The sequence below is a fragment of the Triticum aestivum genome, chromosome 3D, assembly GCF_018294505.1.
Source record: "Triticum aestivum cultivar Chinese Spring chromosome 3D, IWGSC CS RefSeq v2.1, whole genome shotgun sequence".
Lineage (NCBI taxonomy): Eukaryota > Viridiplantae > Streptophyta > Magnoliopsida > Poales > Poaceae > Triticum > Triticum aestivum.
In genome coordinates this window covers 222,327,603-222,350,596 of record NC_057802.1, presented here as the reverse complement: position 1 = coordinate 222,350,596, position 22,994 = coordinate 222,327,603, and positions in this window count along the sequence as shown.

Below are 22,994 nucleotides of genomic sequence, written 5' to 3'. Positions count from 1 at the left end.
GATAGTTGCCACTATTTTGCCGGAATGTTGTTTCACTTCAGTTTCGGCGACAATTTGGCACTATGCATTCTTTTTTGTCCTATTTTTAGGCAAAGTCATGCCAAATTTTTTTTGGTTCTAAAATATCGTTGTGCTCTACCCCGCAGGCGACCATGGTCCGCACGATGACCGATGGCATCGTGAATAAGTTTTTGAGCTCCGCAAAGGCCGAGATGCTTCAAAAGAACGAGATGGAGATAAGATGTCCGTGTCGAAGATGCAAGCTGAAGAGCCTTATGGACCCAGATTCCGTACAGGTGCAGGACCACCTGCTCTTGCGTGGTTTCATGGATGGTTATCAGTGGCAAGGTGACGAAGATGATTATGAAGTCGTCCGTGGGGGCCGGGCAAGAAATGAGGAAGGGCAGCAAGACAACCGCGGCAAGGGCGCGCGAGAAGACAAAGAATCTCTAGGACATGATCACGAAGTAGATGCAGTACACAGTCATCATGTAGAAGATGCAAGACATGATGATGAGGAAGATCAAGATGAAGGGCATGATCATGAAGATGAAGATGCCGGAGCAGACGACGATGGACCATCGATGGGCTGGGTGCAGGACCCTCATATTCAAGAGCTGCTTCTCAAGCAGACGGATAACGCAAGAGCTGCCGCCCGAGAGAAAGCCAAGCTGGATCAACTGGAGATAGACGCGGTTACTCCATTGTATGAAGGATGCAGGCCCGAGGATACCCGCCTGAAAGTAACGCTCATGGCTCTGGAGATGAAGGTAAAACACAAAATGACCGACACATGCTTCAACGAGAACATGTCATTCTGGAACGAACGTCTTACCAAGGGGAACAAGTGCCCGACCAGTTTCGAGGAGGCGAAGAAAATCGTGTGTCCTCTAGATTTACCGCACGTGAAATACCATGTGTGCATGAACAATTGCATCATTTATCGGGACGAGCACGCGGAGTCTACCATATGTCCGGTGTGCGGCGTCACTCGATACAAGAAGAGGAAGAAAGCTCCTCAAAAAGTGGTGTGGTACTTTCCGATCACTCCTCGTCTGAAGCGGTATTTCGCGGACCCTAAGCTAGCAAAGCTCCTGCGTTGGCACGCAGATAGGGAGGAGAAGAAGCGAGACGATGACGTAAATGATCCAGAGATAAATAAAAAAGACAAGATGCTGAGTCACCCTAAGGATGCTAGCCAGTGGCAAGCATTGAACTTCGAACACCCAGAATTTGGGGACGATCCAAGGAACATCGTGCTGGGCGCGAGCACCGATGGAGTCAATCCGTTTGGCAGCCAGAGAAGCACACATAGCAACTGGCCTGTGTTTGTGTGGATGTACAACCTTCCCCCCTGGTTGTGCATGAAGAGGAAGTACATTCACATGAGTATGCTAATTTAAGGGCCGAAACAACCAGGGAACGACATCAATCTGTATCTGGGGCTACTGAAAGAGGAGCTAGACACGTTGTGGAAAATGCCAGCCAATACGTGGGACGCCGTAGAGAAAGAATATTTCCCTATGAGAGCCGCACTGCTCACGACGGTGCACGACTAACTCGGTTACGGATATGTCGCGGGGCAGGTGGTCCACGGATTTTCTGGATGCGTCAGGTGCATGAATGACACAACGTATCGCCAGCTAGATAGAGATCCCGGGTCATCGAAAACCATGTTCATGGGACATCAAAGGTGGCTTCGCGACGATGACTCATGGAGAAAATGCAAGGATCTGTTCGATGGTGAAACCGAACCACGAAGACGCCCGCGTACGAAGAGCGGCGAGGAAATAGACGTGCTGTTGAAAGATTGGAAAGATTGCCCACCGCCGGGAAAGAAGCGAAATGCGCGAGAGCTGCTTCTGAAGGTATGGAGAACGAGGTCTGTTTTCTGGGACTTGCTGTACTGGAAGATCCTCCGTGTGCCTCACTGTAACGCCCCTAGACCGATGCTCCAGTCGCCTTCCATATATTTCGTGTTCGCCGTGTGTTTTATTTTTTGTTTGTTGCATTCATCATGTCATCATGAGCATTGCATTGCATGTTTCCTAAAAAACTTGCACCCGTTGATAGTTGCCGCTTCTTCCTCGTCTTTGTTGACCTTTCCCGAGACCGACATTCGTTTTATGCGCGACCATTTGACCCTCTCTACACAATACTCAAACCCCTTTTCGCGCGCGTCCGAAACCTGTCCCGAACCCGACCCGCTTAGTCATCACCGTTGCATTCAGATCATCTCCTAACATCTATAAAACATCTCCGTTTTATTATTCGGGCTACCTAACCTATTTATTTACGACCGCCCGATTATAATCGGACGGACCGGATTAACCCCTACCCTAATCCCCTACCTATATAACTAGACCAACCCTTTTCTTTAGGAGGCTTGTGCCATCGATTCCTCTCGGCCGCCGCCACTATCTTCCTCGGGATCCATCCTGATGCACCCACCTCCTCTCCGCGAATTCTCCATCGGGCCAATCCCGCAGCCTCCTCCCGATCCACCAGCCAGCCACCACCAAATCCTCCTCCTTGCCTCGATCAAGCCCACAAGAGAGGAGCTCCTCCTCTGTTTTCTCCTCGAGCCCGCAGCAACAGTGCAGTGCCCTCACCTCCTCCCGTGCGCCTCCACCAGCATCCCGCGCCAAGCCTCCTGCCCCAGGGACGCGCTGCCTCCCGAGCTCGTCCTCCTGTGGATCCCCTCGATCCCCTGCCTTGCAGCGTCTGCCTCCTCACCTCGGCCCCGAGCACCACCCCCATCGACAGCCTCGCCAGAGCAGCGCCGTCGAATCAGGCCAGCTCCTCACGCCCTGCTTCCCTTCCATCTCCTGATGTTCGTCTTCCCCTGCTCTTTTTCATCTCTCTCTCTCTCTCTCTCTCTCTCTGTTTATGAGCACAGGAGGGGTGGAGCATCGCGCCGTCGTCCTCGGTCATTGCCGCCCGCCGTTGTTCTTCACCGGATCCGGCATCCCCGGCCCCTGATCCGCTCCTTCTCCGCCCTCCCGTGGAGCCCAGTCGCGCCAGGTCCCACCAGTGCATCGCCAGCCGCTGCCGTTGCCTCTGCTTCGAGCCCTACCGCCCGGTTGCCTCCTCTGTATCGCCGAGCCTCGCCCGTTCCAGCGCCGCTCTGCGTTGACTGGTCCAGCGCCAGCATGGACGAGCGCCACTCGCCTGCGCGAGGCCACCTCTGCTCCCGCTGCAGCCCAGCTCCCTCTGCCGCCAAGGCCCAGCGGTGCCTCCCCTTGGCCCGTCACCGCGATCCCCAAGGCCCAGTTCCCTGTAGCCCAATGTGAGCAACTCCCCTCAGCCCAGTACAACTCAGATTCGGCCCATGTATTTTTTCCTGCGCTGTGCATTTGTCTAATTATCCCAGGATTTACTTACAGAAAAGTCCCTCTAGATCATGCATTTAATAACTCACAAACCGTGCATCACATGTAAATAATTTATATATGTAAAGTTCTTAGAATTTCATCTAGTTTCATAATATGTCACTCTCATCCATGTTTGAAATGTTTAAAATGCTGTTTGTTTAAATTTGCTCGAATGCCATGTTAAAATGATTTATTTCATAGCTTAATAACCGCAACTCGGAATTTAATAAACTTTATATGTAAGTGGGGTAGAAAAATGCATAGATTAACTTGGTGCACTTTATTTTGCTGTTTAACAATATTAAAAGTGTGTTTATGGCAGAACCGTACTAAATTCATAATATGGACATGAGGATTTTCCGGAATTGTTGTTTGTTGTTCCGGCCTCATTTAAACTTGCCTAGATAGGTAGTTTTCTTATGCCTCACCTCTTGCCATGTTAATCAACATTTAAAATTGTTGGGTACATAACCGAGAGAGAACTAAATAATTGATGTGGTGTTTCATCAATATGCAACTCGTTGCATATTGAGCTTCACTTAATTTGTAGTATCGTTTGTGCACATTGCCATGCCATGCCTCATTAAATCGGACATGCATCATACTTGATTGTGCATCATGTCATGTTTATGTGATGGTTGTTTACTATGTTGTTTGCTTCTTTCTGGTTGGCTTCTCTCGTTAGCTTCGGTTTCGTTCCGGAGTTGTGAGGATTTGTTCGACTTCGTCTGTTTGTCTTCTTCATGGACTCGTTCTTCTTCCTAGCAGGATCTCAGGCAAGATGACCATACCCTCGAAATCACTTCTATTTTTGCTTGCTAGTTGTTCGCTCTATTGCTATGCCGCGCTACCTACCACTTGCTATATCATGCCTCCCATATTGCCATGTCAAGCCTCTAACCCACCTTCCTCGCAAACCATTGTTTGGCTATCTTACCGCTTTTGCTCAGCCCCTCTGATAGCGTTGCTAGTTGCAGGTGAAGATGAAGATTGCTCCATGTTGGTTTATGGTTATGTTGGGATATCACAATATCTCTTATATTATTAATGCATCCATATACTTGGTAAAGGCTGGAAGGCTCGGCCTTATGCCTGGTGTTTTGTTCCACTCTTGCCGCACTAGTTTCCGTCATACTGGTGTTATGTTCCTTGATTTTGCGTTCCTGACGCGGTTGGGTGATTTATGGGACCCCCTTGACAGTTCGCTTTGAATAAAACTCCTCCAGCAAGGCCCAACCTTGGTTTTAACATTTGCCACCTAAGCCTTTTTCCCTTGGGTTCTGCAGACTCAAGGGTCATCTTTATTTAAACCCCCGGGCCAGTGTTCCTCTGAGTGCTGGTCCAAACTAGAGCCACTTGCAGCGCCACCTCGGGGAAACTCGAGGGCTGGTTCTAGTTGTACGTAGTGTGCATCCGGTGTGTCCTGAGAACGAGGTACGTGCGACTCCTATCGGGATTGTCGACACATCGGGCGGCTTTGCTGGTCTTGTTTTACCATTGTCGAAATGTCTTGTAAACCGGGATTCCGAGACTGATCGGGACTTCCCGGGAGAAGGAATATCCGTCGTTGACCGTGAGAGCTTATAATGGGCTAAGTTGGGACACCCCTGCAGGGTATAAACTTTCGAGAGCCGTGCCCGCGGTTATGAGGCAGATGGGAATTTGTTAATATCCGGTTGTAGAGAACTTGACACTCGACTTAATTTAAACGCATCAACCGCGTGTGTAGCCGTGATGGTCTCTTTTCGGCGGAGTCCGGTAAGTGAACACGGCTTTTGGGTTATGTTTGACGTAAGTAGGAGTTCAGGATCACTTCTTAATCATTACTAGTTGACGACCGTTCCGTTGTTTCTGTTCTCGCTCTTATTTGCGTATGTTAGCCACCATATATGCTAGTGCTTGCTGCAGCTCCACCTCATTACCCCATCCTTTCCTATAAGCTTAAATAGTCTTGATCTCGCGGGTGTGAGATTGCTGAGTCCTCGTGACTCACAGATTCTTCCAAAACAGTTGCACGTGCCGATGAGACCAGTGCAGGTGATGCCACCGAGCTCAAGTGGGAGTTCGACGAGGACCTTGGTCGTTACTATGTTTTGTTTTCTGATGATCAGTAGTGGAGCCTAGTTTGGACGATCGGGGATCTAGCAGTTGGGTTATCTTCTTTTCTTTTGGCTTTGACCGTAGTTGGTCTATGTGTGTATCTTGATTGATGTATGATTTATTTATGTATTGTGTGAGGTGGCGATTGTAAGCCAACTCTTTATCCCATTCTTGTTCATTACATGGGATTGTGTGAAGATGACCCTTCTTGCGACTAAACCACAATGCGGTTATGACTCTAAGTCGTGCCTCGACACGTGGGAGATATAGGCGCACCGTGGGTGTTACACTCACAGCCTTGATGTCATGCATATCACAAAGAACGTGTGCGAGCGTCAGCTTGCTACCCTGCTCAACATGCCAGAGAGGACCAAAGATGGGCCGAAAGCAAGGGCAGACTTGAAATCAATGGGCATCAGGGAGGAGCTTCACGGTAATGATGATGATGATGATGATGATGATGATGAGGCGAAGGACACGGAAATTCGTCGCAAAGGCAAAAGGGCCAAGAAGATCGGAAATGACTGCCCTCCCGTGTGCTTCACTCTAAGTCAGGAGGAGATCGAGCAGTTTTTCACCTGCCTCGTAGGAGTAAAACTTCCTTACGGTTACGCGGGGAAGATAAGCAGATACCTAGACTCAGCGAAGCAGAAGTTCAGCGGGATGAAGTCTCACGACTGTCGCGTGCTGATGACGCAGATACTTCCAGTTGCAATCCGTGGGATCATGGACGCGCACGTCCGTGAAATGCTATTTGGCCTATGCAACTTTTTGGACGTCATCTCTCGAAAGTCGGTTGGCGTGAGGCAAGTCAGAAGGCTACATGAAGAGATCGTGGTGATACTATGCGAGCTTGAGATGTACTTCCCGCCCGCATTCTTCGACGTTATGGTGCATCTGTTGGTCCATATCGTGGAGGATATCATCCAACTCGGGCCAACGTTCCTACACAGCATGATGCCGTTCGAAAGGATGAATGGTGTCATCAAAGGATATGTTCGCAACATGTCACGTCCAGAGGGAAGCATAGCCAAGGGCTTTCTGACCGAAGAGTGCATCTTCTACTGCACGAATTATCTAGGCATCGAGAACCCCGTTGGTCTGCCCGTCAACAGGCACCTCGGCAGGCTCGCTGGATGGGGTCACCGCGAGGGTCACCGCGAAATGCATGTCGACTTCGAGGGTCGACTCGACGACTTTGAAAGAGCAAACCTAGTCGCACTACAACACATAGACGTGGTCGATCCTTGGGTGGTAGAGCAAAAAACCTTTATTGAGAAGATGTACAATGATCGAGGCCAACAGAGGACGGACGGAGATATAATCAAAGAGCACAACTCATGTTTCACGCGTTGGTTCAAGGAGAAGCTTCTGTCGTACCCTTTACATGAGGATTCTTCCGCGGAAGAAAAACTCATATCTGCCTTGTCACAGGGCGCCGAGCACAACCTGATGACCTATGAGGCGTACGATATCAACAACTACACATTCTACACCGAGGAAAGGACATGAAGAGCGATGGTTATCAGAACTCCGGGGTAACGATGGAATCCTACACCGGTAACGACAAGGACAAATACTACGGAAGGATCGAGGAGATCTGGGAGCTGAGCTACGCTGGAGAGAAGGTCCCGATGTTCCGTGTCAGATGGGCCAAGAGCGTCCTAAAAGAAGACCAGTATTTCACCACCATGGTTATACCCGAAGCCAAATCCAAGACCGCGGGCGCAAACGTCACCACGAAAAATAAGCCATGGGTACTGCCTTCCCAAGTGGACCAATGCTTCTTCATTACCGACCCGTCAAAGCCCAGTCGTGTTGTCGTGAGGAGAGGCAAAAGGAAGATCATCGGAATGGATGGAGTCTCCAATGAGCAAGACTTCGACAAGTACGGCGACCCGAAGATGGAACATGACGACGACAGTGAAGTACCATACACCACAAGAAGAAGCAGGACCACCCTACCTAAAGGACATCCGTTCAAGAGAAGAACTCCATTTGCGAAAAAGAAGGGCAAGAAGATTGTGAAAACATAGCTAGCTAAGATCGATTGTATTTAAATTGTAGTCTTCATTTCTCGATTGTATTACGACATATGGTAATGACATTTCTTCTGTTAGTCCTCATGAATATTTATTTATGTTTATTCTGGTATACCAATTTTTATTTATGTTTATTCTGGTATTGAATTTCTAACTCACAAAAAGTATTAAATTTGTTAATATTTTTTGAACTCATGCATATTTTTAAATTTCATGGGCACTTTTTGAATTCATGAATATTTTTTCAAATTTGATGATATTTTTTCATATTCATAAATGTTTTACCAATTCACAAATGAATGCAACTAAAAATCCAAAAAAAGTTACTAATGGCGCACCAGGAAGAAGCGTGCGCCATTGCTATCAAGGGTTACTTATGGCGCACCCCTAGAAGGTGCGCCATTGGTTTACCAATTTTATTTAGGTTTATTTCTGTGGTATTGAATTTCTAATTCACAAAAAGTATTGAATTTGTTAATATTTTTTGGAACTCATGAATATTTTTTAAATTTCATGGGCACTTTTGAATTCATGAATATTTTTTTTCAAATTGATGATATTTTTCATATTCATAAATGTTTTCTAAAAAATTATTAGATGCAACTAAAAATCCAATTTTTTTCAAATAACAAATTTGATGATATTCTTTTCATATTCATAAATATTTTCAAATAACAAATTTGTTGATATTTTTTCCATTCATAAATGTTTTCAAATTTGATCGTCATTTTCTAAAAAATTATTAGATGCAACTAAAAATCCAAAAAAGTTCGTAATGGCGCACCAGGGAAGGTGCGCCATTGCTATCACGCTATTTATGGCGCACCCCTAGAAGGTGCGCCATTGTAACCTTCCCCCTCTGTATGTATGTGTGTGCTTGTCCATCTCGGCCAGTCAATTCGTCCTTCTCCCATCTAGCCCTCGCCTCTCGGCCACCAACCGCCGATCCCTCACCAACACACGCCGCCCCACCCACCGCGACCTCGCGCCGGCATCCTCGCCCCACCCACCCCCTCCATCGCCATTCCCACCTCTAACCCAGAAACAGCAGGCGCCAGAACACTGCGCGCCCGACCTAGCCACTCGCTTGCCGCCCAGACCCACTGCGCCGCCCCGACCGCTGCGCGACGCCCCTACGCGCCGCCCCGTTCCCTGCCCAGCGCGATCCCTTGCAAGGAGCAGCCGCGCGTCACCTCGCAAGGAGCAGAATCATCGTCAAGGATCCACCCCCATAGGTCGACCTGCCATTCCGCTGCTCGCTCCAAGAAAGCTACGGTGAAGGAACCAAGTTAATTTTCTTTCCCTGCCTGCCATCCGCCTGTTCATCCCCTCACCGGATTTCTCTTCCACTCCCCTTTCTGCAGGCGCCATTCGATTTCGTCACCCACGCCACGCCACGCCAGGCCAGGCTAGGTATCCTCGTCTGAATTTCCCCTCACCAAAATTTCCACCTCGGTGTTGTCTTTATGAACAGCTCCTATACGATACATATGCTACTCCATCTACTGTTGTTTATTCGTTCGTCATCCATCACCAGTGTGTGTCTTGACACCTCCAGCCTTACAATTTCTAGACCGGGCTTAGTGAATTTGTGCATGAAATGAAATGGTCCTCCTGCTAGCATGCTTTTTTTGCCAGAGCTGTGAGCCGAGGGCTGTTTCCATTTTTTGTGAAAATACGTGCATTGGAACTTGAACATACTTCTAATTTTGCCTAACATTAGTGCCAATTAATATCTCTAAATGATGAGCTTCAGTTCGATGATTTATAGATCTAGTTTTGTCATGGGTGCAATTGGTGGGGGTGCCATTTTGTATGGATCTTATTGTTTCAGTCAGAGATATTCAATATGGTGATACACGAGAGCCTTTAAAAAATAGGTGTGCATAAACATTTAAAGTTGCCTCAACAATATTTGTTTTTGCCTAATTTTCATGCTAAAATGCGCACTAGCTGGTTGTCAAGATGTCTAAATCTATTAGTGTTGTTTTCTTGTGGGTGTGTTAGTACTAGTACATAAGCTGGGTCCATACTCGGTACTGAATATTACAACAATGATAATCAAAGTGCTAAACCTCTGGGTAGTGGGAGTGTTTTATTATTACAAACTATTGCTGCCACATGATGCTTGTCTCTGTGTGTGTATTGTTTCTTGCTAGCCACTCGATGGCCATGCCACCATATCGGTCCATGTCACTTGTGCTATGCCAAGCATGACATGGCCATTTTTTATTCTGTATTTGATGGAGCTTGGTGTGTGTTGTTTCGTACTACTAGGCAACCTATTTTGAAGTGAGTAATCAGCATGAGCAACAATAGATGTTAGATCTTAGCGCTAATGAGAGATGAAAATGTCACATATATATGGTCTACTGCTTGCATATAGCGAAGACCTATTTGTTAGGAAATTTTGACTTGTGGCTGCTTGATGAGTGAGGTAATACTACATTATGCTAGTGTTCTGATTGAGCAAACTATGAAACAGTGTTATGAAAAATGGGGTGATTTTATATGATCTTATCTTATCTGCAAGAAACACTGATACATAAATTGCCGGTTATTCATATCACCTAATTTATGTTGCCTCTTTGTCTGGTTTGTGGCTGCTTGACGAATAGACTAGCAATACTACATTGCTAAGTGTTCTGGTTGAACAACCTATGAAGCTGTATTTCTGAAATGTGGTGATGATCTTATCTGCAAGAATGAAAATGATGAGCTATGTTTCTGAAATGTGGTGATGATCTTATCTTAGCTGTATTTCTGAACAGGGAGCTAAGTGTATTACTTGTGATGATGATGTTGCTGTTGTACTACTTGTGATGATGGTGCTGCTATACTACTTGTGATGCTGCCGCTACTTGTGATTTTGTCAAGTGATGCTGCTGCTACTTGTGATCTTCTGAAATGACCCCTTTCTCCTGAAATGTTGATTAATTTCCGTTTCGGTTGAGAATGGGGCACTCCTAGGTCAAGAAAATTAGCAAAGGTCATGCCCAATTTTCTTGACCTAGAAGGTACCCGATTCTCAACCGAAACAAAAATTAATCAGCATGTATCTTGACATGAACCAACTTTCTGGACACATCCCTCGAGAACTAGGTTATCTTGAGAACTTAAAGGAGTCGTGGCTTTGGAAAGAGGCCTTGGGAAGCTACTCCTACTAGCTAGATGGAGATCTGTGCTCTCCTATGGCACACACTAGTTAATTAATTAACCAAAACTAATCTCTGGTCAAAATGATGGGCTAATCATGATTAAATGATAGGAGAGGGATGCATGGCAGTGGCACCCATTGGAGCCATACATATATACAAAGCTATAAAAAGATTATATAATAGTAGTGATCTAGTGCTTTAGTGGTTGGATTAGTTTAGTATTTTTTCACACACTCAGACACCCTTGCTTGCCATGTGTGTGAGAGAGATAGTGAGAGGAGACAAGAAGAAGGGGGTTAGGAAGATGCTGCCTGCTCATCAAAGCTAACCATTTCCCCCTTTTCACCCCTTTTCCTTTGTCTTTTGTGGGTTGCAAGGAAGCTACTGTCTTAGCGAGCTTAGCTTGTGCACAAATCCACTGCCACTGCCCTGATTAAATTATCTTAGATGATAACAATAACTAATTGTCAGTATCTATCTGTATCTGTATCATATCAGTTGCTTGCAGTTGGTAAAGGTGGATGCATGGCATGGAAATGCTAGCTAGATCAATTGCTTACTTACTAATTAATCAAATGATACGGCCGGGGTATCTTTAGGGGCACCCAGTGAGCTAGTATACTCCACATGACTGACCAGTATTAAAACAAGTTAATTACACCACCATACCACCGACTAGTCGATTAATTAAGCTACTAATCCCAGTGTTACAAGCTAGAAAATTAGCCTGCAAAGATGAGGTCCCATGCTGGCTGTACCACTGCATCATGCAACAGTGCCTTCAAGATCCAAGGCAATATCAGAAACAACATAGGCAATTTGACCAAACTTACAACATTGTATCTTTGCAGCAACCAACTTTCTGGACACATCCCTCAAGAACTAGGTTACCTTGAGAACGTGGACTTGGACCTTAGCAACAACACACTAATAGGTTCCATCCCAAAACACCTAGGCAATATCACAAACATCTCTCAATTGTTCCTTGACAATAACCAACTTTTTGGCGACATTCCTCAAGAATTAGGTTATTTGGTCAACTTAGAGATCTTGTTCCTTGACAATAACCAACTTTTTGACCAAACTTGTTTCCTATTTAGAGCGAACATGGCCCACAACTATGAGGCCGGCGGTTCGGGCAAGGCATTCTGGGAGCTGTCCCAGGAGATGGAGGAAAAACCTCACCGCTATGAGGATGCCGCGGAAGACACCGATCCTGACTACACAACCCCTAGCGGCGTCGGGGATGAAACCACTGATGGTGCCGCCGAGGATGCCACCACTGATGATGGCAGCGCACACACAGATGGTAGCCAACCGAAGAGGCAACGGAAGGACCGGCGCCCGAACGTGCTCAGCACTGTCAAGGAGGAATTTACTGAAGTGTCCTCCAGCGGGCATCCAACGGCGCCCAAAGAATTAGTCAGTGGGTATGCGGGACAACTCGGGTGCATTCTCCGGAGCACCGTCTCAATCAACACGGAGAACCTAAGGCATCGTGACCGAGGAAATTTGCGCAACCTCCTCTTCACGAAGCTGCACGAACGATACAAGTTCCCCGGTGACTTCGCAAACACACGCCTCTCAGGGAATAAAGTGAACAGTGCCGCCCTCACGAAGATGAGCACGGCCCTGGCTACTTGGAGAGCTGCGGTGAAGAGAAGGATTCTAAGAGGTGATAGTTATGAGAAGATCAAGGAGACAAATCCTTCGATCAGCGAAGCTGACTACCTGGAGTTTAAGATCAAGTGCGAGAGCAACACAACTACGGAATCAAGTCAGTGGGGGAAAGAAATGCAGGACTTGAACTTAGGGGTCCACAAACTTGGTCCCGGCGGTTACAGAGTGGCGGAACCTATATGGGACAAGGAGGACGCGGAGCGTGCCGAGCAAGGCCTACCGCCCCTCTTTGATAAATACCGTGACAAGCAGACCAGGAACTATGTCAGGGCCCGGTACAAGATTGACCCAAGGAGCTTACCACGGATCCGAAGACCAAGGCGCTTGAGCTTGTTCTGGTAAGGAATACACCCCCGCGTAATTAGCTCCATATGGTTGCATTCTAATTAATGAAGCCAAATTTCTAAATGGTTCACGTTCCTTCCGCGGGACACTGAAAGCAGTAGCGCGGGGTCGTCTCAGAGCTCCCCTTGGGACACCACTTTAAATAGGGCGTTGAACGTAATGAAACCAAGGATAAGTTCAGTAAGCCGTCGTCAGCTGGTCGTGTGGCCGGCAAAGGCTTGTCCACGAAATGGTAGGAGTACTATAACACTGGGCGAAAGGAGAGAAATACCAGCTCAGAAAGCGAGGAGCGCGAGGTTCAGGAACTCAAGGCACAAGTGGCGCGGATTCCGGAGATAGTCGAAGAGCAAGTGCGAGACCAACTGGGAGCGACGATCACCGCCATTGTGCCTACCTTGATTGAGGGGCGGTAGGCGTGGATTGCGGGCAGCCAACAGGGGCCGCCCCCGATTCCCAGCTTCACGGGCAGCAACTCGCACAACGTGCCGGCGGCGCCATTGGTGTCTCCGGCGGAGGCGGCATTGGTGTCTCCGGCGTCGGCGCCGGCATTGGAGCTTAATGCACCCGGGTGTGGGAAGAATACGCCGGCCGGCAACTCGGCAGCAAGCGGCCCCTCCGTCACTTGCACGCCCGCCATTGGCGGTGCCTCGACATTAGCCTAGCTCGACGCCATCACGGTAACTAAGCCTCTCGGCCGATGACTTCATCTCCTTGCCTTTGACTGGGCATCCCTGACGCCCTACATGTTTTCGCAGGGCGCTGACGACGTTCCATGCACTCTCCTACACTTCGCGGACGGTGAGTTGATCGATGTCGCCAAGGCTAGAATCGTTCAACCGGGCAACCGCTTGTTCCACGGTAATCCGATGCCACCCACCGTGTATAGGGTTCAACTGGTCCGGGTGCTGCGGGGGTGCGACGACTTGTTACCTCTGTATCGACCCTCTAGGGCCGACGAAGATGATGTGATGACCCTCAGCGCCTGCATAAGCTGGTCCATGCTTTGGCCGAAGAGCCAGATTCGTTTGGGGGCGGGGGACACCACCCCACAGACAACACCGCCAGTCGTGCTGGCGCCAAGCCATGGCAAGACCGCTGCAACGCTACCGCCGTCAGCCGATCCGGACATGCATACGGCACAGGATCCGGACGACGACGACGGTACATTTACCAACGTCGATAAGTACTTCAACGAACATGGGTACGATGACGAATTCTTGGGGCCTCCTTCTGAAGAACCCAACCCTGCAAAAGACGATCGCGATCTAGCTGGTACCATGGAGAAACCCAATTGCAATAGGCGTCGTCTGGCGTTCAGTTCTCAGGAGACGCCTCCAGCTGCCGCCTTCACTGAGCCTCAGATAGCCGAGGTGCGAAATATTATCAGCCCCAACACACTCAAGAAGGTGGTATCTGAGCAGAACTCGATCCCATTACGGCAGAAGAAGCAGAAGGGACGGAAAAGAAAGAATAACAAGGGTGCGAGCCAGCCGGCACCGAGTACGATCCGTGCTCAAGACGGGCCACCTTCACCTAAGGATATCTCGAGGAGCGTGCATGTGGCGGGTAGGCCGATGCTATCAACTAATCTTCTCAATGCTGCAACCGGTGCTATGCGGAGTCTGCATGACAGTGTTATTTCTTTGGAGAAGCGGCGTCTCTTCGAGAATAATGTGGCATACCCGGTTTTCATGGCCAAGGTGCCAGAGGGCAATGGCTTTGTCGATAGCACCATCGGGGGTACGATCGTCGTGCGGTTCGATGATATCTTTGCTATGTTTAACCTTCATCTACTGCACTACACCTTCATTCGGCTATTTTCGCTCAGTATGGAGATGCGGATCATTAGAGACAAGACCCCGGACATCGTGATAGTCGACCCCTTCTACATGCGTGCCAAGATTTTGGGCAGCGCTGGGGACCGGCAAGTCGCGAGTTCATACCTCGAAGGCGTCATTCTAGTGAACCCCAGATAAGGATAACTTCCTCGTGCCTTACTTTCCCGAGTAAGTCATCCCCTCACCGGCCTGTAACATATGATTTCTTATATTTCGATCGTTCTTTTGTTTCTAACATTCTGTGTTTTGTGCAGTGACACACATTGCACACTCATCCTCTTAAGCCCGAACTATTCCATGGCCACGTATTTCGACTCAGACCGTCAGTCGAAGAAAGACTACACAAATATCAAGAAAGTTCTTGATGATGTTCTCCCCGGCTATGCCAAATCTGGAGGCACCTTCAGGAGGCCAATTTTTAGGTACGGCAAGCACGTGTTCAGCCACGTAACGACGGTCCCCTGCGTCAAGCAGCCGCCTGGCAGTCAGAAGGATGCCTACTATGCCCTCCATCACATGCGGGCGATCGTACGGGACCATAATCACCTTCTGCTACCAAATAGTCTCAAAGATTGGGCTGCTCGCTTGTCGGCAATCTAGGACGCGGACCTCAGACAAGAATTCTTTCGCATCCAGTCGGAGTTTGCGGAAATCATCCATCAAGATGTCCTTCATACCTCGGGGCAGTTCTACCTCAAATATCAACCGTCCAAAAGTGAAATAGAAACAACGCTACAAATGCAGGCTGACAACGATCGCGATTTCATGGCCATCACGAAGGACGGCGGCTTCATCCACGCTCCAGTCCCTGAGTCGAGTCAAAAGTAATGATGCTATGTAGTTCTGAAATATTGATTAGCTCATGTTGTAATTAAACTTTAATGTACTTGTATGTCTCTTTGGTTTGGACAGTCGTTCAACTTATATGTAATCGATGGTATTTATTAGTAGGACCATGAATCGTGCTGTTGATGTGTTACTTTTCTCTTCCGATCCTTTTGTTGGATACTTATATATGCTTATGTATTGTCTTTGAATTGCGACTAACGTTTTGTTTGTCTAGTGCATAGAGATGTCGTCGTATGTCGTGTAAAAGGGTAAGGTTCCCGGAGTCTACGACGACTGGGAGGAGTGTCAGAGACAGGTTCACCATTTCAGCGGTAACAGTTACAAAGGGTACACCACTAGGGCGGAGGCGGAAGCTAGATACGCGATGATGCTCATCATGACCGCAGCTCTCTTCTATGTGATGGTAGTTTAGATATCGACTTGTAATGTGAAGACAAACTCGCTACTCGCGGTCTCGAGACTTGTAATGTTCTAACTTTGTTCGGTATTTTGAATTCGGAGACTAATATGATGAATTGTATTCGGAGACTAATCTTCTATTGTATTCGATAAATCTGTTGTTTATGTGTTGTGCTGTTTATATTCTGTGCTTAATGTATTTTGTAACCTGTACAAATATAAGAAAAGCAAAAAAATCCTAATATTCATAGTAGTGGCGCACCTTGTTGAGCATTAGTGGCGCACCAGGGCTAAATACCAGTGGCGCATTATGGGGCATAGTAATGGCGCACTTGGGGGCATACGTGAAGGTAAATATGGCCCCCTAGGAGGCATAGTAATGGAGCACCATTGGACATAGTAACAAGTGGTGCGCCAGGGGTGCGCCATTAGTACTTGTTACTAGTGGCGTGGTGATAGTAGCGCACCTATAGTGCGCCATTAATGGCCAAAATAGGTGCGCCACTAACAGGCCTTTTTCTAGTAGTGGTAGATGCAGGCAGGAGTCGGTCTACTTGTCACGGACGTGATGCCTATATACATGATCATACCTAGATATTCTCATAACTATGCTCAATTCTATCAATTGCTCAACAATAATTTGTTTACCCACCGTAATACTTATGCTATCTTGAGAGAAGCCACTAGTGAAACCTATGGGCCCCGGGTCTATTTTCCATCGTATTAATCTCCCAAAAACAAGCTATTTCTCTTACCGTTTATTTTGCTTTCTTTACTTTTACTCTTTATCATAAAAATACCAAAAGTATTATTTTATCATCTCTATCAGATCTCACTCTCGTAAGTGGCCGTGAAGGGATTGACAACCCCTTTATCGCGTTGGTTGCGAGGTTCTTATTTGTTTGTGTAGGTGCGTGGGACTCGAGCGTAGCCTCCTACTGGATTGATACCTTGGTTCTCAAAAACTGAGGGAAATACTTACGCTACTTTACTGCATCACCCTTTCCTCTTCAAGGGAAAACCAACGCAGTGCACAAGAGGTAGCAAGGAGCTCGGCCGGTGTTGCGTTTAATTCCGGCCCGCTCATGAATGGACGTGTGGCCGGAGTAGGTTTCTCGGTTTGCATGCGGGTTTAACGGAGGGGTTTGATGGAGGCGAGGAGGCGTGTTCAGCCGGGCGTGCAGCGGGCGGTGCAGTATTATTCGATTTGACAGCAGGCGGTGCAGTTCCCGATACGGCTTCAATGCAGACGAGGGAGGGAGTAGCGGTTCCCGAAATGTTGAACGGCCAATGCATCCTCCTTCAATTAATGCATGAGGGAAGTAATGGGAGGAGGACCGGGAAAAGAGGCTGCACGATGTGAATGGAACGCAGTTTGCCCTCATATAAAGGCGCACCTCCATTCCAATGCATCTACCACATCATACACTCCTAAGCATTTGCCTGAGCACCTACACTAAGCGCAAAAGAGCTCACTCCAGACCCATGGTGGTGATGCGCGCGAGCGGCCAGCGGCTGTGCCAGATGGTCCACGACGTCGGCCAGCGGCAATGCGCCGAGGATTGTCTCCAGACGGTGTTGCAGCCCGGCTGGTGGAAGGCCGCCGTCGACGCCAACTACGACTCTCAGTTGGACCAGATGATCGTTGCCACCACCAAAAAGTTCACCATCCTCAAGAATCTCGCGGACGACATCTCCGTACTCCTCCTGCCGGCGCGCCCAGGCTCCTCATTGCCTGCCACCCTAATCGGCCTCCATGGCCAGAACCACTTTCAAGCACTGGTGGCCCTGCGACTGCCCGCCGACGCCATGAAGAATGTCCACTTGGAGGTCGCGCTCGCTGCGAGGCGCCTCGCCCTGCAAGAATTCGTCGACCTACACATCCACGTGTATGAGCAAATCGTGTACATAGGTATCTACAAGGCCAGTGAGGACGCTATGGTGTTGGCCTTCCTCAACCGGCTGGAAGCCTTGGATGCCTTTGCTGAGAAGCATCTCGATCTCGCCACAAAAGCCGCCGCTCCTTAGCCGCCGGCCCGGCACACTAAGTTGAGGAGGAGGAGGTCGTACGTTGATGGATGCATCTTTCTTCTTGCCTTCTGTAACCACCACTGCGATCGCATCATCATCGTGGCCATAATTCTTATTGTGCTGTTGCATTCTCGTTCCAGTCAATACCGACATGTGTGATCCCTTTGCTTAATTATATGCATCACTGTAACTAGTACTCCATCCGTCAATTTATAAGTTGTGCTTACCTTTTCCATCAACTTCGTGCAACGCGTGGGCATCTTGCTAGAAACACTAGAACATGTCGGACCGCGTGTGACCAAACCGACGATGCGCCAACCTAGCTACTACGTACCCTGGTTATCTGGCGGAAATAGCCCCGCTCTAGCGTTTCCAATCGTTATTTCTATCTATCGATCATGCCAAGGAGCAGAACCAAAATGTTACAATTTATACATGTTTCTCTACTCCTACTCCTATACAAGACTCAGTTGGTGATGGTGGTGTGTCTGCCATCCATCGTTTCTGACCATTAGATCTGATCTAACAGCTGTGAGGTAAGTTGTGGTATTTTTGCAACAATAGCCCACTTCTCTGCTCCAATTTGAAGAAAACCCCTTATTATCTTGAAAGCAACCACATCCCTCCCTCACCTCATCAAAACAGCCTGAGAAATATATTTTGAGTGAAAAGTACTCCCTCTGTTCCTAAATATTTGTCTTTCTAGAGATTTCAATAAGTGACTACATACAGAGCAAAATGAGTGAATCTACACTTCAAAATATGTCTATATAATCCATATGTGATAGTCCATTTGAAATATCTAAAAAGACAAATATTTAGGAATGGAGGGAGTAATATATTAGGAGTATATCAAAACAAGAGTGATTTCTTTCAAGTTTGTGAACAAGTACTACTATTCTACTACTTTGGATCCATCGCAACGCACGGGCACATTGCTAGTAAAAGGAAAAGGCCTGCCACGTTCGAGTCGCACTCCCCCCACACACGCCCGGGAATCGGGAGTACTCCACGGCCCGTCCGGCATGACAAATAGCTTAGGGAAGGCATGTTGCCTAGCATTTTCACTTTCATGTGGGACCGCCGTTGAGCGAACCGACTATTGGCAAACCGCACCCCGCCCGCCGCCGGGTTGGAAAACAGAAACGAGGGGAAGATCCAGCCGTAGCACAGAAGCGGCTCGTTGATAGAGTAGGAGCATTCCGTACTACTCTACTCCTACTAGTGGAGTACCAAGTTTGTACTATACAACTAGTACTACCACTATACAGCTAGTAGGTATGTGCACGGAACAACATCGTAGGAACAAAAAACGGGAAGATCTTGTTTTGGGTGATTTATCTTTTTTTCAGTCAACGTAGTATGAATAATATGATGTGGGGGGCACCCATGAAGCTTATGTGGCTTGGTTGCATGGCTACGAAAGGTTAGAGAAAAATAAATAGATAATGTGTTTAGAGTGCACTCCACTAAACAGATATACTTTGGACCCATTGCAACGGGCCGGCACATCTATATCTATACCCCCTATATAGTGTGTGAATAACTTTGAAAGTTGGTCGTTGGATGAAGCCAATCCGACGGTACAAAGATGGCAAATCCGAGCACTACTGGCCATTGGATATCATCCACATTCCACCAGATTCTGCCACATGTAGAATCTAGAAGACTCCATGGTTGAACTTCATTCATGACTAACTTTGCCACAAGTAAGCTTAGGCAAAGTGTGTCTGCCACAAAAAATGTGGCTAACAAAATGGCTACCACAAGTGTGGCAAGATTTGGCAAGAAGTTGAGTCTATGACATGTGGACCATGTAGCTAGAAAAATGGACATGATGTTCACTTCCCTGCTGGTTGGGGTGCATGGCCACCGTCTCCACCGCCTGCTCTGTATAACTTTCAAGCATGGCAGACAGCGGAAGGCCTTCAAGTTCAGGATGGGATTTTACCTGAAAACAATCTTCAGGATAGTCCAGGTACAGCTTGGAACGACTCTTTCTCTGCATATGACAGTTTAGATTCCAGTGAAACAATTTCGAACAGTTATATCTTGGTTCCCAGCAACATCTTCCATGCTCTGACAGTTGGGGAAAGCTCTGCCATGCCTGACAACAGTATTGTCCCTAGTCTGGCTCCTACTGCTACCCTGGATATTCACGTCTCCCTGTCTGCTGCTGGTCTTCAGTTTGCTATGACTGCACAGGGTGATATTGTCAATTCTATGCTGATTCATACAGGCTTCCCCATTGTCAGGCTCAAGTACTTCCTCAGGTCTGCAATCATGCCCATTATTGCTGCTTATTGCCCATGGAGCATAGGTTTTGGTCTTAGAGATGAAAGAGTGGAGTTTCATGTTGCCATTACTAAGGAAGAGGGGACTTTCTCTATTACTGAAGCTACACAATATGTCACGCAGCATAACTCTGCTACTACTATTATCGAACAGATGACCACGGCTATGCTCTTCGATCTGCCTGAACCGATCAATGAGGCTGAGTCTGACGAGGTTCAAAGTGGCCCTGCACTGACTATCGCTTCTCCTCTGCTGCTCTCGGTACATGCCACTCCTCCTGACAATTCCATGTTGCAGCTTCCAGGCCCCACTGTGCCTGCTACCTCTGCTGGCCTGCCTACACACGAGCCCTCTCTGATCAGTCGTCATGGTAAAGCTCCAGTGCCTGAATCTTCGGTCAATCTTCGTAGGAGTGCCCGCATAAACAAGTATGATGGCTTTAAAGTGCCACCGATTTCAGATACTAAGATCAGAGCCTCCAAGGTGAAGCCAAGGGTCATTCCATCTGTTGCAGCTGCTGTTACTATAACTGAAGTCGCTGATGATGCCGCACTGCCTCCTCCAACCCCAATTCCAGTCATTCAGCATGTTGGCCATGTCATGTGTGGAATCCCTGCTGCTGAACTCGCGGAGGAGGAACTCCTAGCTAGCAAGGATGCAGGGCCATCTTCTGATGCTGCCTAATTTATCTCTTTCTACTTTTTATGCCTCTTTTGGTTAGTTAGAACATTCTTTGTTGGAATGTACGCGGGCTAAACTCTGAAGCAAACAGCTAGCGCTTTCTAATGCTATCAACTCTAGTGGTTGTGCGGTTATCTGCTTGCAAGAAACGAAAAAATCTTCTTTTGATAATCCTTTTATTAAGTCCTGTTGCCCATGACGATTTGATAAGTATGATTTTATCCCCTCAAGAGGGGCTTCGGGGGGAATTGCCACAATTTGGAACAGGGTTGTTTTCACAGCTACTACCGTGGCCCCTGAAGATTTTGGGCTCGTTACTCGCTTTCACTCCACCCAGTCAGCTCAGTCCTGGACCCTAGTGAATGCTTACGGGCCTTGTCAAGGGGACCCAAGTAATAACTTCATTGCATGGCTATTTTCACTCGATATACCTGCTCATGAAGACTGGCTCCTGTGTGGAGATTTCAATTTCATTAGAGGGCCCGAGAATCATAACAAACCAGGTGGTCATTTTGGCGACATGATAACTTTCAATGATTTTATCAGATCACAGGCTTTAATTGAATTGCCAATCAAAGGCAGAGCCTACACTTGGAGCAACATGCAAACTGATCCCCTCCTCGAGCAAATTGATTGGTTCTTCACTAGTAATCATTGGACAACCTCATATCCCAACACTATTGTTAAACCCCTCGGTAGGCCGGTGTCTGATCATATTCCTTGTGTCATCACTATTGAAAAGAAGATCCCATGCTCCAAGTTGTTCATATTTGAATCTTACTGGATCCATCACCCGGGGTTTCTAGATATTGTCAAGAGGGCCTGGTCCAAACCTGTGCACTCTACAAATATGGCGTCAAATATGTGCAAAAATCTTAAACACCTAAGACACGACCTCAAAAGCTGGAGCAAGAACATCTCTAAGTTATCCATCGCTATTGAGAACACTAATAAGGCTCTGCTTGAAATTGATGGCTTGGAAAACAAGAGACACCTCACAACACCTGAAGCCAATTTCAGGGCAATTCTCAAGAAACATTTACTCAGGCTTCTCTCATATCAACGACAATACTGGAAGAAGCGTTGCACAATTCGGTGGGTCCAGTTTGGTGATGAAAATTCAAAAGTTTTTCAAGCAATAGCTTCAGAGAGATATCGCAGAAACAACATACCCTCCCTCACCACCGATTCTGGTTTTTATGCGGAGGACCACGCAAGCAAAGAGGCCATCATCTTTCAGACCTTCAAGGATCGACTTGGCACTAAAACCAAGGATGACATGAACTTGGACTTGCCCAGACTCATAAAAAAAATTGATGGCCTTGATGAACTCACTGTACCTTTCACAGTGGCAGAGATCACTACTACAAAAACAGCTATAGCCAATATGGCCACTAATGGCGCACTGTACATGTGGTGCGCCATTACTAAATACTAATGGCGCACCATGTGTTGGTGCGCCACTAGTAATTTTTTTTTAATTTTTTCAAAACTACTAATGGCGCACCATCCCACGGTGCACCATTAGTAATTATGTTTCAATTTTTTTTTAACTACTAATGGCGCACCGTGGGACGGTGCGCCATTACTAGTTCAACTACTAATGGCGGACCACTCCCACGGTGCGCCATTACTAGTTGAACTACTAATGGCGCACCACTCACAGGTGCGCCATTAGTAATTTTGTTACAAATTTTGTTTCAAAAGTTTTTTTTAAAACTACTAATGACACACGGTTGGGGTGGTGCGCCATTACTAGTTGAACTACTAATGGCACACCACCCCCACGGTGCGCCATTAGTAACTTGGCCCATTCCACCGAATGCACCCCCCGGACCGCCTTTTCAGTTTTAAAAAAAATAAAAGAAAATAATGGAAATGTCAAAAAAATAAAATAAAATAAGTTTCCCATGTGATATGTGGTCTAGTTGTTGGGAAAATTAACAAATATGAATTTCGACTTTATTTGCAAAATCTCTCTGGAATTTCTTAAAATGGGCATAACTTTTGCATACGAACTCGGATGAAAAAGTTTTTTATATGAAAAATCATCTACTCGAAAAGTTACATCCGAATTTAACTGGGGGAACCCCGTTAAACATTTTCAAAATCCTCAAAAACCTAACAGAAAAAAAGATACGGGGCTTTCAAGATCTAGAGGCAAAAAAATTCAAAAAATTTCAAACTTACTAGTCGCGCACC